This window comes from Aedes albopictus, chromosome 2 (genome assembly GCF_035046485.1).
Source record: "Aedes albopictus strain Foshan chromosome 2, AalbF5, whole genome shotgun sequence".
NCBI lineage: Eukaryota > Metazoa > Arthropoda > Insecta > Diptera > Culicidae > Aedes > Aedes albopictus.
The window spans coordinates 2,809,990-2,825,384 of record NC_085137.1 but is presented as its reverse complement, the minus strand read 5'-3'; positions in this window follow the sequence as shown (position 1 = coordinate 2,825,384).

Below are 15,395 nucleotides of genomic sequence, written 5' to 3'. Positions count from 1 at the left end.
CTAATCATGTGAGTATATCTTCATACTCGCACCAACACATTATGCTCAATAAGCTGCGGTGCCAACGGTGACACTTGAAGTTAGTATGGGAAAATAGCAGTACATATTCCACTTGATAAAGTAGTCTTTGTTTGTTATCAAATGAGATGCAAAATGGGCTTTGTGGCTGAGCGGTTAGCGGCATCAGTTCGATTCCCGCTCCAGTCGTGGAAAACTTTTCGTGAAATGAAAAGATCTTCACTGGGCCACTGGGTTGTTATGTGTGTTGTCCGATGTCGAATGTTACACTCAGCGAAGTAAACTACCGAAATTCATCAAAATACCTTATGAAATTTAGCCATAACTGTAAAGTATGGATGCCATGAGAATACCTTATGAAAATTAATGATGCTTGTTATGACTAAACTACATACGATTAACTCATGAAAAATCGTTAAATGATGCAGACTGGAATCGATCCTTGAACGTCGAGATCACTGCTCAACTCACACGACTATCGAAGTTTGAGAATATTGTTTTGCTGAATGTGTATAATAGCCAAGCTGTAAAAAAGCGAATCTGCGTCATAAAGCAACCTTATGAAATTCATTCTAATCGTTATGAATTGTTTAAAGGCCATTTCATAAGTTAGACCTTATGATAATCTTAGGTTTATTTGACTGAGTGTAGTAATGTTTAGTCTGTAGAGGCCACAATGCCGAATACGGTGTAATTGTTTTTTAAAAACACATAAATTTAAATGTTATACGATTAATGCGTTAATTCATTAGCACTTTTTTCCAACTCACTCTCCCAAACTAATATGAGAAAGAGAGGGATTGAAGAAGTGGCACTTGCCCCTCTTTCATCTCATTTCTTCTCGTGTTTATCATGAGTTTATTATTGGTTCGTGTTAATAAAGCAAAATCCGCGCACACTAGTGCGTTTATTTAACCTAGGCTTTTAGTACATGGGGTCAAATATTTGTCCAAAAAGAAACCAATGCTCAAACATCTTGTTTGACTCGATCGAATTTCCAATAGAGTCAAACTGATGTTGTTTCTTGATTTCTGTTCTTGTCAAATATTTGACCCTGTGTAATACTGGCTCTAGTATGTGGAACTACTAAGCTCCGAACACATACTCCCTAGTTGTTTAATGGAATGCAGTTAACAACCTTTTCATATATGCCGTTTAATCGTGCACCTAATTTGGTTATATGTCTGAACATTAAAGTAAAATTTGTAGAATCATTACTAGTTTGCAGTCCCGAAAAATAGTATTTGATCAATTAATTGCCTTATAAAATTAATCATCTATTTCTCTGGAACATTGGCACAAGTCGACTCATTCATAATTATTTATTCTAGCTCTCCCATACAAATTTCAAACTCAATGAGCGTTTGTTTAGATTAATAAAGGTAAATACAATACAATGATTTCAAACAATAAGTGGGATTTCAAGTAATAATTATTGCTATATACTCAAAAGTCAAAACCACGAATCTATACAAGCTGAACGGTGCTAGAAACTTGAAAGCACTTCTATGTTTAAAAAGATCTCTTGAACATAAAAGATTTCGAATTTCTGTGGTTCCCCGTAACTGACATCCTGATCCCGATTATGCTTGCTGCGAACACTCTCCTGTTCAAAAAGTTTGATTAAATTCTAGCACCTATTTTTGTGACAAAATATTCCAACAATGTTCGAGCACTAATCCCCCCGGCGACCACGAAAAGCAACCGCAGCTGACGATAAAGAATGTTGCAAGTTACTTCTCCCTGAAGCGACTATTCTACATCTTCTCATCTTGACGTGGTAGATTTTTCAACGCCATCGCTCAGAAATAATAATCGTCGTGGCTAAGTCATTCCTTTTCAGGGAGACTGGGCGAACGGTAGGAGGATCCTTCATACACGGGAATAATCGTTCTGCCAACATTACTGAACAGTGCAGCGAGCAAATTCGTCACTTGAAATTTCTCATCGTCTCTAAATTATTTGCCCAGCTTTCTCTCCTGGGATCTGTGGTACGTTTCTCCTTGGAAAGACAATAGCGAGTCATCGCTTCGGTGCCGTTCTTTTCGGTCTCACCCCACAGTCCCGGTTGATGAATGCTCGACATAATCATAAGTAATAGCGAACGACGGAGGAAGTTTGTGTACACCATAAATACAGAACTGCTTTTGAATTATAAATATAAAATCTTATTATTTGGCAGAGCGAGACAGTGAACGTGTTTCTTTAACGCATCGAAAATTCGTATTGTTTTACGCGAACTACATGCAGTACATAGAGTCTTTGCCGCGGCTTGGTGCGCATTGGTAACGATTCTTAAAAAGCGTGTAAAGCATCGCAGCATGGCAAACAATTGCAGACGACTGGCATCGTGGCACAACTGGACTGCAAGGGGCAACGGGAAGGGAATAAAATACTTAGCTCCGAATAAATTTGTAATTAAATTCTGTCTAAAAATACGAACCATCTTGATGAGAAGAGATGCACAAGGAGTTAGCACAAAACCAACGACGAAATATTAATTCGAATCGAAAGCCTATGAAGAGATCCACCACAAATTTTCTCACTTCTGCCTGACTGAAAATGTCAGTTGAATGTCTCTGCAACGAAACAATTTAACCTGTGTATTAATTGTTAGATACTATCTGCACCAGACAAATTTGTTCGGTTAATGTTGTATAAATACATACATTTGTTTATGTGCATCGGCTTTTGCCGTCCCCGACCTACCATACCAACGGTTATTTTTCCCAACAAGTATGGGAACAATACATTGCAGAAGATTAGTTCGCGATTGAGGAAACAACCGAAAGACACACCGTGCTCGCCTGAATACCCCTAAGGAATAATATTTTTTCCAGTACAGTCAACTGCACATAGAGGAACCAGACGGCGCAGTATACATAAATCGAATGCTCCGGCGGCGTTCCCTACAACAAATGTACTTATTATGCTGTGCACATGCAGCCATTCCTCATATCGGCGATGGTTGCGCGGGAAAAGGCGCTATTCATGCCTTCATGCTGCTTCACCGTGACCGCACTTGGTGTGCGGGTGGTTTTAATGTCTGAGTCCACCACGCTGGGCCGGGACATAATGTGCAGTCCCGATCTTGTTTCTGTCCGTCGGACGACAAGTGAAGATGAACCGATTTCAGGTGGCCGACCTGGGAAAAAACACAATGCAAACTGCCTACCTACTAGCGATCGAGAAGAGGGAATCAGTAAAATAGAAATAATGGCTATTGATCATTCCATTGACCGATGCAGCTCAGTGAGTGCAATATCTTAAAGATGTACATTGTTTGCTATCCGATACAAATGATCAGCATTCCAAATTCTGAAGCTGGCTACGATTAGGCAAAATTGTAGAACTTGAATCCTGTCTTGTTCACATAGGCGCCGTCAGTTGTACCATAAATTTGTAATTGAAAAGACATTCTTTTTTTTTAATTTTTCTTTGTTACTAATCGAATTAAAAGCAGAATATTAAGTATGATGACCTAAAACTGGTGAGATTTTGAAAAAAATGCTCGATTTTTTTTTATCTGTATAACGAGATTTTTAGCCGTAGGCTAGTTCACGCTTTACCCACGCTTTACTTCCCTTCCGAAGGAAGAACTCACATTTTGCGAGTTTGTCGGGAGTGGGATTCGATCCCAGGTCCTCGGCATAATAGTCAAGTGTTCTAACCATCACACCAGGTCCGCTCCACCATTTTGTAATTTTGTTTTATTCATGACTGATTTTTAAATGCAGCCCAAGTAACAATCTAAGTTTTATTGTTTTCTACAAGGGTCATATAGAATGTTTCAGAAATTATAAATACACGTTGTTTATTTAATAAAATGAACTGTTCTGATGATGTTCGCCAACTTCTTCCAGAATACAACAAATTGTGATCTATATTTTGTATTTTCTTTCAATTGTTATGCTATTTTGAATTTCTCCAGAAATTAACTTCATTTTCCAAATTTGCATTTGCGCAAAGGTGTTTTTCAATGATTTCAACATTATTTATCACTAAATACCAAATTTTATTTAACTTTTTCTCATGTTCGCTTGTCTTCGGTTGTCTTAGAAATGCTTTTATCAAAACCTGAAAAAAATCGATAAGGGCAATCGCACATTTTTTTTTGACATCAAGTTTTCTATTTTTAGGGTTTTATTACGGATCATATGAACTACCGCACAGTTTCTTTGCTTTTCTGAACACATTTAATTCAAACTAATTTAGTTTTTAGCTCATTCGATTTTCGGGATGGCAAAGCTTGTCATACCATAAAAACGAATGCAGCAAGTTGTAATTAATATATTCGTTTACTTAACGTTTGTTGCTACTAGTGTTGTTGAGAAATTTGAAACACAAATTTTTGTATTGACAAAACCTGTATTTATGGCTCTAGTCCCAATATTCCAGTGGAAATTACTTTAATTAATCGAGAAATATATTTTCTTCTCAAAACAGTAACTTTCGTTGTGTTTGGGAATTGCATATTTTATTTGTTCGACTTTTTTCTTCCCTATTATGCTACATTTTTCGACCTTTTTTGCAACTTCAGATTTTAATTATCTAGTTCACAGAGCCCTATTTTTTAACTTTTACATGCAACATCAACAAAGTTGATACTACTTGCTTCGCTAGAATGTTTACTATAAAAGTTAGAAGAAACTTTTGTCATGGCGTGAAATTACTCCATAGTTTTATTCCGAAAGAGTGCGTACGTTGTATAAAGAAGGAATAAGTTCCTGGTTACCTCGTTCTTTCTCAAATGCTTGAAACGCATTGTCGGCTATCACATCTGTGATGTTCGTCTGGCTGACATGCCTATTCATGTGAACTCACATGCCTCCCAATTTGAGATGTCCACAGTGACTCTTTTACAAAATGTTGTATACGTCTTCAAGAAAGTATTCGCTCAAGCGTAGTTTTTGCTTGGGTGATTTCTTGAATATTGAGGATGCTTTCGATGACGTGCCTTTCAATGTCATATTGAAAACGACACAAGCTACCCCCAATGCGCTATAGGCTCTTTACGCTTATGCGTTTTACAGTATCCTTTTCAAGGCACTGATTAAACCCGTTGTGGTATGGGCTATGAGCTCTCGTTGCGCTTATGCGTTCATTCCCTCTTCCTATTGCATCCCTTTTCCTTTTCTGATTCCCATCCCTTGTCCCATTCTCCCTCAGGTAAATGATGAAATAGGCTTATATGTATGGCAATGGCACAAATGTCCCAAATGGAGGATAACGGGCCTCTGGAGCCGGCCTTTATCTGATACCAATCGTTAGTGTATTTATAATTTCGGAAACAGTCTTTAAAATCGTAGTCGAGGCATCAATATCTTCAAAACCCACACCAAAACCTTTTGCAGATTAGAAAACTTTTAGTAATCTTTAGAATTTTAACCAAAGTTTTTTTAGAGATTACCCCAGAAATAAATTAAGGGACTTATTTTTAAAACATTCCTGAATTTATTCTGCCATGATTCCCCCAGAAATTCCCTTCAGAAAATCTTCCACAAATTTCTTTAGAAAATTCTTTAGAAAATCTATCATGGATCGCTTCCAGAATTTGCGTTAAAGTATCCTAGAATAGCAATAGTTTTCCTACAAAAGCTTTCATTTTTTTTTTAATCTTTCTTATATTATTTCAGGAATCCGCACAAAAATTCTTTCAGGAAATCATCCACGGATTTATTCAGAAATGCATAAAGCAATTATTTAACCATTTTTTGCCATATATTCGTGTCATATACTGCCGTTCTACGCATAATTGTCCCATGTTATATGGGATTCCCATATAACATGGGACAATTGGGAGTAGAACGGCAGTATATGACCCTGCTGATGAAACCGAGAGAGATTACAAAAACGTGTTCGAGGTCAGCGAGATTGTGGCAGCAGCGCCGAAACAATTCGGCTTCAAAAGGTTAAGAAAATCAAAGGTTCCTCCTGAAATTTGTCCAACGGTTTCCTTAAAAAATCTGCCACAGACTTATTAAGAAATTCTTACAAAAAGTCATTCAGAAATTCGTCCAGGGATTCTTTTAGAAAATTCCGTAGAGATTCCTTCAAAAACTCCTTATGAGATTTCTCCGAAAAAAAAAATTGTCCATGTACTTCAAATTGGAAATATTCTATGGATTTCTTCCAATATTTATCTATGGGCGCCTCAGAAATTACTGCAGGAATTCGGTCGTTAAATCTACAGAAACCCATCTAGAATTTGTCTTTTCTTTTTTTTTTTGCAAAAATCTTACAGGGAATATTTACAAAATTTGTAAAGAGGCTCTTTTAGATACTCCCTTCCATGAGTTCTTTCTAAAACTCTACCAAGAATTACAATTACTCTAGAAATCTTCTAGGGATATGTTTAAAAAAGATCATCGAAAATTTCTTCATGTATTCCTTCAGAATTTTTCGCAGGGATTTCATTAGAAATTCTTTCAGATTATTCAATAAATTCTTCCAGTGGTTTCTTCATAAAATTTCCCAGACATTCCTTCAGAAATTCGTTCAGGAATTTCTTCAGGAAGTCCATTAGAGATTTGTTCAGGTCTTGTTCTAGGGATTCCATCCAAATATTACTCCATACCCCAGAAACATATTCGGCATTTCCTCTAACGATAATCCCAATAATTTCTCCACGGATTCTTTACGAAATTTGTTCAAAAATATGTCCAAACAATTCCTTTTGAAATATCTGAAGATTTTTGCTATGGATCTTCGCAGAAGTCTATCTATGCGTTTCCACAGGTATTTCGATTTGTTTTCCATGAAATTCGTCCATAGATTTCTCAAAGAATACTTTCTGAAAATCCTCCAAGAATTTTATTAAAAGATTTCTCCAGGAATTTTCTTAAAATTCCCCAATTATTTTTTCTGGGAATTCTACCAAGAGTTTTCAGAGATGTTTCTCCTGGACGATCTTAAGAAATTCCTTCTGACATTCCTCCAAGATTTCTCCTGGTATTTATTCGGATATTCCTTTAGATATTCTTCCAAAAATATTTCCCAAGATTGCTGCTGCTTCAAAAGTTCTTCAATGGAGTTTTCCAGAATTTCTTCCAAAAATTTCCTCACCAATCCTACATTGCTTTGGAAATTCTTCCCATTAATTCTCGAAGTATTCTTCGAGAAAATGCTCCAGTAAACTCGTTTGAATATTCCTGCTGGGTTTCGGTGGCTCTTCCAGAAATTGCACAAAAATGCCTGGAGGAATCTCCCAAGAAATTCCTTAAAACTCCTGATGATATCTTTGAAAACTCCTAGAAGAAATGCTTGAAAAATATTTTGAGGAATTCCTGGACAAAAATTCCTGAAGCAATTGTTATAGCTATTATTTGAGCAATTCCTGGATAAATTCTTAGGATAATATCTCGGGAAATATCAAAAGGACCTTAACTCTTACAAATAATTCATAAGAGACTAATGGAAGCATCCGCTAGTGATTCTAAGGAAAAATTGCTGAACCCTTTAGAGCCAAAGGGGTCATATATGACCCCAACATAGAAACGGCTGAATAAATTCACTACAAATTGAATCCTCTATTAGAGAAAAATGCGAATATTTGAATTTGAGATTTCATTGATAACCTAGAACACCCCGAACACCATGAAATTTGGAATTGACATATCAGTTGTTCAAAAAGCTGAACTTGGATGAGGGTTACGTTTATATGTATTCATTTAGCATTCATCAAGAATTTCAAAACGTGTTTTATGATCTGGGATGTTCTAGGTGTTCCAAACTGTGCTATAGTGAAGTCCTTCAAATCTACAAGAATAATTACATGTATTTTAGCAACAAATAATAGCATTTCATAACCTACTGGGGTCCGTGAAGCTCTTGATATCTACAATGTCATTTGTAGAAACTGTAGGGATGTTCCAGGTCACCCAAACTACCTTGGAGTTCAGAACTTCAGGTCTACACTCGTAACAGTAGCCATATCTGTTATACTGAGTAACGTTGCATAATTAAACGCAGTTACTGGACCAATCTGAAGTCTACTAGCTTATTATGAACCTTTGGGACATTCAGGTACGTCCAAACTGTTCTATAATGATGTCCTTCAAATCTACAAGAATTACTTTATGTGTTTTTACCATAAATAATAGTATTGCATAATCTGCTGGGATCCGCGAAGCTCTTGAAATCTCAAATGTCATTAAAAGACACTACATGGATATTCCAGGTCAGCGAAACAACGTTGGAGTTCAGGACTTCAGGTCTACACTCGAAACAACAGCCACATCTGCTATATTGAGTAAATAATAGCATAGCATAATCTGCTGCGATCCGTGAAGCTCTTGAAATCTCAAATTTCATTTGGAGCTACTATGGGAATGTTCCCCGTCAGCCAAACTATCTTTGAGTTCAGAACTTCAGGTCTACACTCGTAACATCAGCTATATCTGACATACTGAGTAACGTTTCATAACCAATCGCGGTGGCTGGACCAACCTGAAGTCTACTATTATGAACCTTTGGGACATTGAGGGTCGTCTAAACTATCCTGAAGTTTAGCTCTTGATTGTAACAGTAGTTATTCTCACAATGAACTTTAGACTATAATCTGTAATCGCACTGGTATATCAAGATAGTTTTGAGATATTCCAGATCAACAACACTACACCGGAGACCATAGCTTCAGGTCTACACTTGTGATGATAGCTTTTGCCACTACGTTAAATAGTGTTACATAATCCACTGTTCTTACCAAAGCAGTTCAAGGAACAATAAGCGTTGTTGTATATTTTTGAGATATTATGGATTTCCCTACTGTTATGAAGCTTAGTTGATAAAAATAACCACAGTAACTTTCAAAAGACTTACTGGACTTAATAGATTACAAATCGTAGCTTTTAATGAAAGAAGTTAACGTTACACCCGAAGACTTTAGGATCTGAACTCAAGAACAGTTTGAATGACGTAGGATATTCCGACTGATCTGATACTGTCTATTGAAGTTTCAGAAGACTAACTGAACATGATAGATAACAAATCGTAGCTTTGTATAATGAAAGAAGTTACCGTTACACCCGTAGACTTTAGAATCTAAACTCATGAACAGTTTGGAACAGTTCGTAGACAACAGAACTGGTGGAATTCTTGAAGTAATTAATTTATGAGGGATTCCTGGTAGATTTTCTGAAGAAATTTTTAAAAAATCTCCTTTAGATACCTCTGAAGAAATTCTCATAAAAATATTACACAGTTTTTAAAGTGCTTTGTACACAAAAGAAAAAAGAAAAAAAAAAGATTTTTAAAGGAATCTTTGAAATAATACCTGAAAGAACTGTAGGAGAATCTTTGAAAACAAAAATTAAAAATAATGTCAGGTAGACTGGACTACCTGAGGGAGCAATTGGAGAAAACTTCTGGAGGAACTTCCAGAGAATCTTGTGAATGATCTGTAGAAATTTCTATTTGCTCGGATATTCATATAATTCATGGATAGAGGTAGTATTACCTGAAAAAAAAACTCAGAAGAAATTCTAGATATAATTTCTTTTAGATAAAAGTAGAGACTCTAAAGCTGAAGCCAAAGACTTTTACAAAAAAAATAATTGTAAAAATCGAAGGGTAATGTTTCTGTAAAATTAAAATTATATGACATCTATTAGGTATATGACATCATTCACGATGAATTTTATGAATTTTAATATGAATATGAAATTGAGGGATCTGAAGTACCACGTACCAAATTTCCAATCGCAAATCCTTTTTGTTCGCTGGGGTCGTTACCGTTGATCGTGGTTCGTATTCTTTTGCTGATTATTCGGTGCTTGATTCTTTATGGCTGGCACATAGGCTCATAACACCGGCTGTGAAAAAAAAGGTAATCAGTTCTAAATGAATGAAAAGTTCCGATAAATATTCCATAGAAACCAACTTGAACTCAATGATAACATAATGTCATTATCAAGTGGGAGATAACCTGTTAATAGGGCTTGTTATCAATACGCCATCCATAAATTGCTACTGGACAACTGAACGACAACATCTCATCCCAAATTGCTAGCTCAAAGCAAATGCAATTGCTTTAAACTGTACATACGAGTATGGAACCAGACATAATTCCCAGGAAATACACAACTCACAAAAACATTTTCACATAAATGATCAAAATTCTCAATAAATCATTTCTAATTAATTTTCATTCCAGTGCCGCAAAAGCAGCAAAGCATGGCGCTTCGAATTTATTACATGATTATCCCATCAAAAGACATCGCGGGAGACAAACCATGCGGTCGCCATACCCCGACCAGTGCGCCAGCGTTCATCAGGTGCTTGATTGACTACGACGACGCGGCGGGTATTCCATGAAAAATTCCAAAAATTCATATATTGCCCAACAGTCGCCCAAAAGCGAATTCCCCCGAACTGGCGTCAGCCACATACTGGCCTGTCTTCGGATGCCGATCAAGAATCATCCAATACTCCACATCATTCGGGCCAAATTAGAATCAATATGCTCGCCCTATACGTCATAATCATCAAACAGAAGTTTTTCCAAACATCGTTCCAGGAAATCAGTGCTCCAAAGAACTCGAACAACTTCAACCATGCTGGTTCAGTTTACTTCTCTGCCGGCGGCCCGGCAATAGTGTATAAAATATGACATCACATGGTGATTGTCCCCTGGTTTGGTCGCAGGCGCATGGCCGGTCCGGCAAGCGCACAATGATCGACTTCCTACGACTAACCGCTGGTCATCGCGATGTGTGCAAGCAATCAAAATGCATATACATTTTTTTTCGCCAGCATTTCCCACTCTGCGGTATAGCTTGTATGTCATCGTCGTCAACAGCGAGCCATCAACTGACGTCGCCACCATGCAAGCGAACTGATCTCTTCCCGACTATGATGGGCGGGAAAAAAGCGGTGCAAAAAAGTGATGTTCTGGTAATAAATTGCAACTTGTTCTAGTTGGATTCCTGGCTGCAACATACCGCTGGACCTACCTGTTTGAACGAAATCAATGAGAAAAACAAATATCATAGAGTAGGAAAAATTCTAGCCATTTAACTAACGACGGCTGTGAAGTTACTATCCACCATGGTGATCGCTTTTACTTTTAACTATATTTGTTCATGCGAGTAATTATGAGCACCAGGGATGTAGCTAGGAAAAAAAGATTATGACCTAAAAAGAACATTTTTCAGTAAAAAGATGAACATTTCCCCTTTAGTCCGAAACATATCTGAAAATCCCTCACGGTAAAATACTAACCAATATAAGATACATCACTGTTTTACACAAACAACAAGAGGGACTACAAAGACCTGCCGAAGAACGATCGACGACAGCTCCTGCGTGGAACATGCGGAACAAGTTATGAACCATATGCCAGCTCACAGCAGGATTGGGCAACAGGCCGTTCGTTAGGTTCAGGTAGGTAGGTAGCGTACAAATCATAAACAATTTTTTAATATTGTACCGCTCTCGCGATGATTGGGTTGGAGAGAAGTCCTGTGCTTTAGAAAACGATCGGTTCTGTTCCTTTTTTGTGCCCTCTCCATTCCGGCATTCGTCTACCTTTCAGACGAAACGGACAACTCTCGGCTTCAACAGTAGCGTGCTTCGCAGTGGGAGATTAGCCTTAATCAAAGGTTATTATCAAGTATATATTATATACCGCTGTTTGGGGCCTTTTGAGTCTACCCAGGGAGTAGTCATCATTGCCACCAAGCCAGGAGCATAATCAGAGGGAGGTCAGAAACGGGTTTGGATCTTTTTTTTTTTTTCGAGAAGCGACAGATATTTGTCTCGTTATAATTAGATGAATGGGTTTTTGCGTGTGTGATTAAGGCAGTCACAAATTAAAAACTAACAGAGAAAACAAAGAAATGTGTAACATGCCAAAAACTCATAATTTAAAGAGAAAAAATAAACACTTCGCCAAATAAACGCACAATCTTCGAACCAGGACGTAGAAATCACTTAATCACTTATTGCTAATCTGTTTTTGACTACCGCTCCCACTGTGAGCGCCTTCGTGTCCCGCCGAGGTCTAATTTTAGGGCGTTTGCCATGCCACGCGGGAATTGTATCAAGAAGGGAGAATAGCGCTCACGCACCCTTGATGCACCACATAGAAAGGAAAGAAAGATCAACTGTATATGGAATCCATGAAGCAGAATATTAAATAGTGTGAACAAAAGTTTATCATTTGAACAATTCAGGAAATTCTTTTGGTATAATCAAGACAGTCAGTTTAGATAATGAAATATTAGAAACATATCTAGAAACATTAGGGTGCCTGTACCAGTTATCGCACTACCTAAGGAAAACTAATTCTACAAAAATAAGAAAACGACCGACAAATGTCGTCGATATGTCAAATGATAGATTTGTTTTCATACTTTACAGGAAAAATATAAAATCTGAGCCAAACCCACTTTTACTATTTATTACGGCGTGTGCCAATGATAGGAACCCTGTACCAGTTATGGACATACTTTTTAATTTCGGTTCCACTTCGCAGTATTTACATGCATTCATTATGGGATTTGCCATAACGGGTACACTATGGTGAAATAGGGTGCAAGGAAGCCGAAATTTTAAGGAAAATGATTTATTTCTATCATAATTTGAGCAAAATGTGAAATTTGAATGAGTGCAATCATCCTTTATGAACGTGATCTTCACATATTTTTTCTTGATGATTTGCATCGTTAAAGGTTGAAAATCGACTATGGCGAATTTGAGGTACTATATCCATAACTGGTACACTGAGCCTATTGATTCAGTTGCTGCCAAATTTCTAAAACTATTGGCACTCATGGTAAATTTAGATTAGGATGGTTTATGACTAGTGACTACAATAGTTTTTGAAGATGATGATGAACCTGGGCTTGTTAGTGGAAGACCTGTAAGTAAAAAGATAATCGGGTTGCATCCTTTGATTGATACGTATTTGACACATTCTACGGGCCCCGTATCATCAATCAATACTCATTTTTCAAAGTTGAAATTTGACATATTTCACATTTTCATAACATTCTACATTACTCTTGTCGTCCAAAAATGCATTCAACATGATATTAATGTAACAATAAATATTTATTGAACCACGGTTAAGATTAACAATAAAATCGTGATTTTTAGGCATTTAGCCATACTATTCATCAAAGCTGTCGTGTTTTAAACACCAACGCACTGATTCTTCCATGATTAACAGATAAATGTATGCAGATTTTTTAGCATACAAAGATTTTTAATTGTAATACTTAACAACTCTGAGGTATGGCTGGTCAAAGTATAGGTTTTTTAAGCGTTGTAACGTCACGGAAAAGCAAACTTTATTAAATTTATTCAAATTCGGAACAAGTTTCAAATATGAAATTTTGTATGGTCTTTGTACTCCAGAATATCTTTCAAATGAGACTAAAACAAAGTAAATCGGTTCACTGACGGCTGAGTTTCACCTGGTTGAAGTTTGCGTTGTAACGTCACGAAAAAAAAAAGTTCTGTGGAAACGAGCAAATTTCTCTGGCTCGGATGGCTCCTGCAGTGGACAAAGGTAGTTCTATATTCAAAACTATTTCTTTCTCGTTGTGTATGAGCCCTTTTCAAAGTGTCATTCATAAATTGCGTACCATTAGGGCCCGTTCATAAACTAAGTAGACTCTTGAGGGACGGGGGAGGTGATGTTCGGCCAAAATCTACGCTCTATACAAATTCCAAAAATTGTGTAAATATTAATTGTACTTCGATCTTGTAAAAAAATTAAATCGTAATCAAATGCCACTCAAACCGATAATTTCTATGATATCAGAACCAAACAAACGAAACACTGCCATCTCATATATCTCAAAATATTGATAACTTCGAGAGTTGGTATTTTCAGCAAAGTTGTTAGGCATGGCACAAATTTCCCAAATGGAGGAGAACGTGCTTCTGGAGCCGACCTACTGATAGGTTGGTCAAAGACTTACAGTTGATGGATAGTTTGGTTTAAAGTTCCACCAAAAAGCGGCGCTAGAGAACTTACAAATTTTAAGTTTCATATAGGGGAAATTACCTATTTTCGGCCGTTTTGTTCTCTTCGTCATGGGGGGTTTTTTGAAAGCTGTTGAACTCAGAGTTGGCCTCAAATCCTTCCCAACCAATGTGAATTATATGGCCAAGTTTCAGGCAATTTGGCTGACAAAAACCCCCCATGACGAGGAGAACAAACCTGCCGATAATACCCAATGTCACCCTATCTCAAGATCCCGATCACTTAGAAAGATGGTTTCTTCGGCAAAATTGTTTGGATTGTGTGGATTTATCATAACATGCGAGATTTTGCTACTAGAAGATGCTAGTTTCCATTTTGCAAAAGCTGGCAAATGATTATAATTTCTCTAAAAGTATTCTACAAGCTGGAACTTTTTTTATTTGATTCCAAGATTTAAGAGTTGATAGAACGACAGTCAAAAAAGATGTGTTCTACTTGAAGCGCTCCATCTTCGTGTAGAGCTAACCAATCAAGTCTAAATTTGTAGCAATTACAGATAATAAGCTAAGAAACTATCAGTCAAAATTTGAGAATTTTTGATATTTTTTTTTACAGAATTACAGCTTGTTGAATGTTTTCAAGATAATTGATAAAATTGGTATGCTATTGAAAATGTGCAACTTGCGCCACGGTGCGGCAGAAATTAAAACCAAACGGCTATTTATCTAAAAGTGCTAGATAACGAAACCAAAAATGTGCATGCCCTTTAGCGCCTCCTAGTGAAAGGATTTGAAATCATACGGCCCATCAATTGAAAGTTCTTGGCCAGCCAAACAACTTTGTCGAGGTTACGAACTGTCTAAATAATAAGGATCTTGAAATATACAGGGATGGAAGTTATGTCAGTGTTACGTCTATCTTTGATATCACAATAATCACCGACTCATATATCAGGACCCTGAATACTTAGAGAGTTGTTTAACTTTTCAAGGATCTTCAGTTTGCAAGTCGTTTGATTTAAGGTTCTATTTGCCTAGTGGTAGTTGAAATTTTGAAAAATCAAGCACATTATATTTATTCCGAAAAGAAAAAGTCTAGTCTTTGGTATAAAGTTAGAAGAATATGGGTGGTACTAAGCCGAAGATGGGTGCCGATGTCATTAACCTTCATGAAGGAATACTCATGATAGCAATAACTTGGCCCTCCGAGCCATTTATCACAAAACAGATTTTCAATAGAATAAAGTTCCCCTTGAAGCAGTGAAGATAATGCAATAATATATTCACAAATTTGGGCAAATTTAGCTGATTATTGATTGATTGATTTGTCTTTATTAAAGAGACTTCCAACCAGCTGATCATTCTGATTCTAACATGATATGCATTTTCGTGACGTAACAACGCGAGCAGAACCCTGTTTGAAACTGAACGCGTGTTGTAACGTC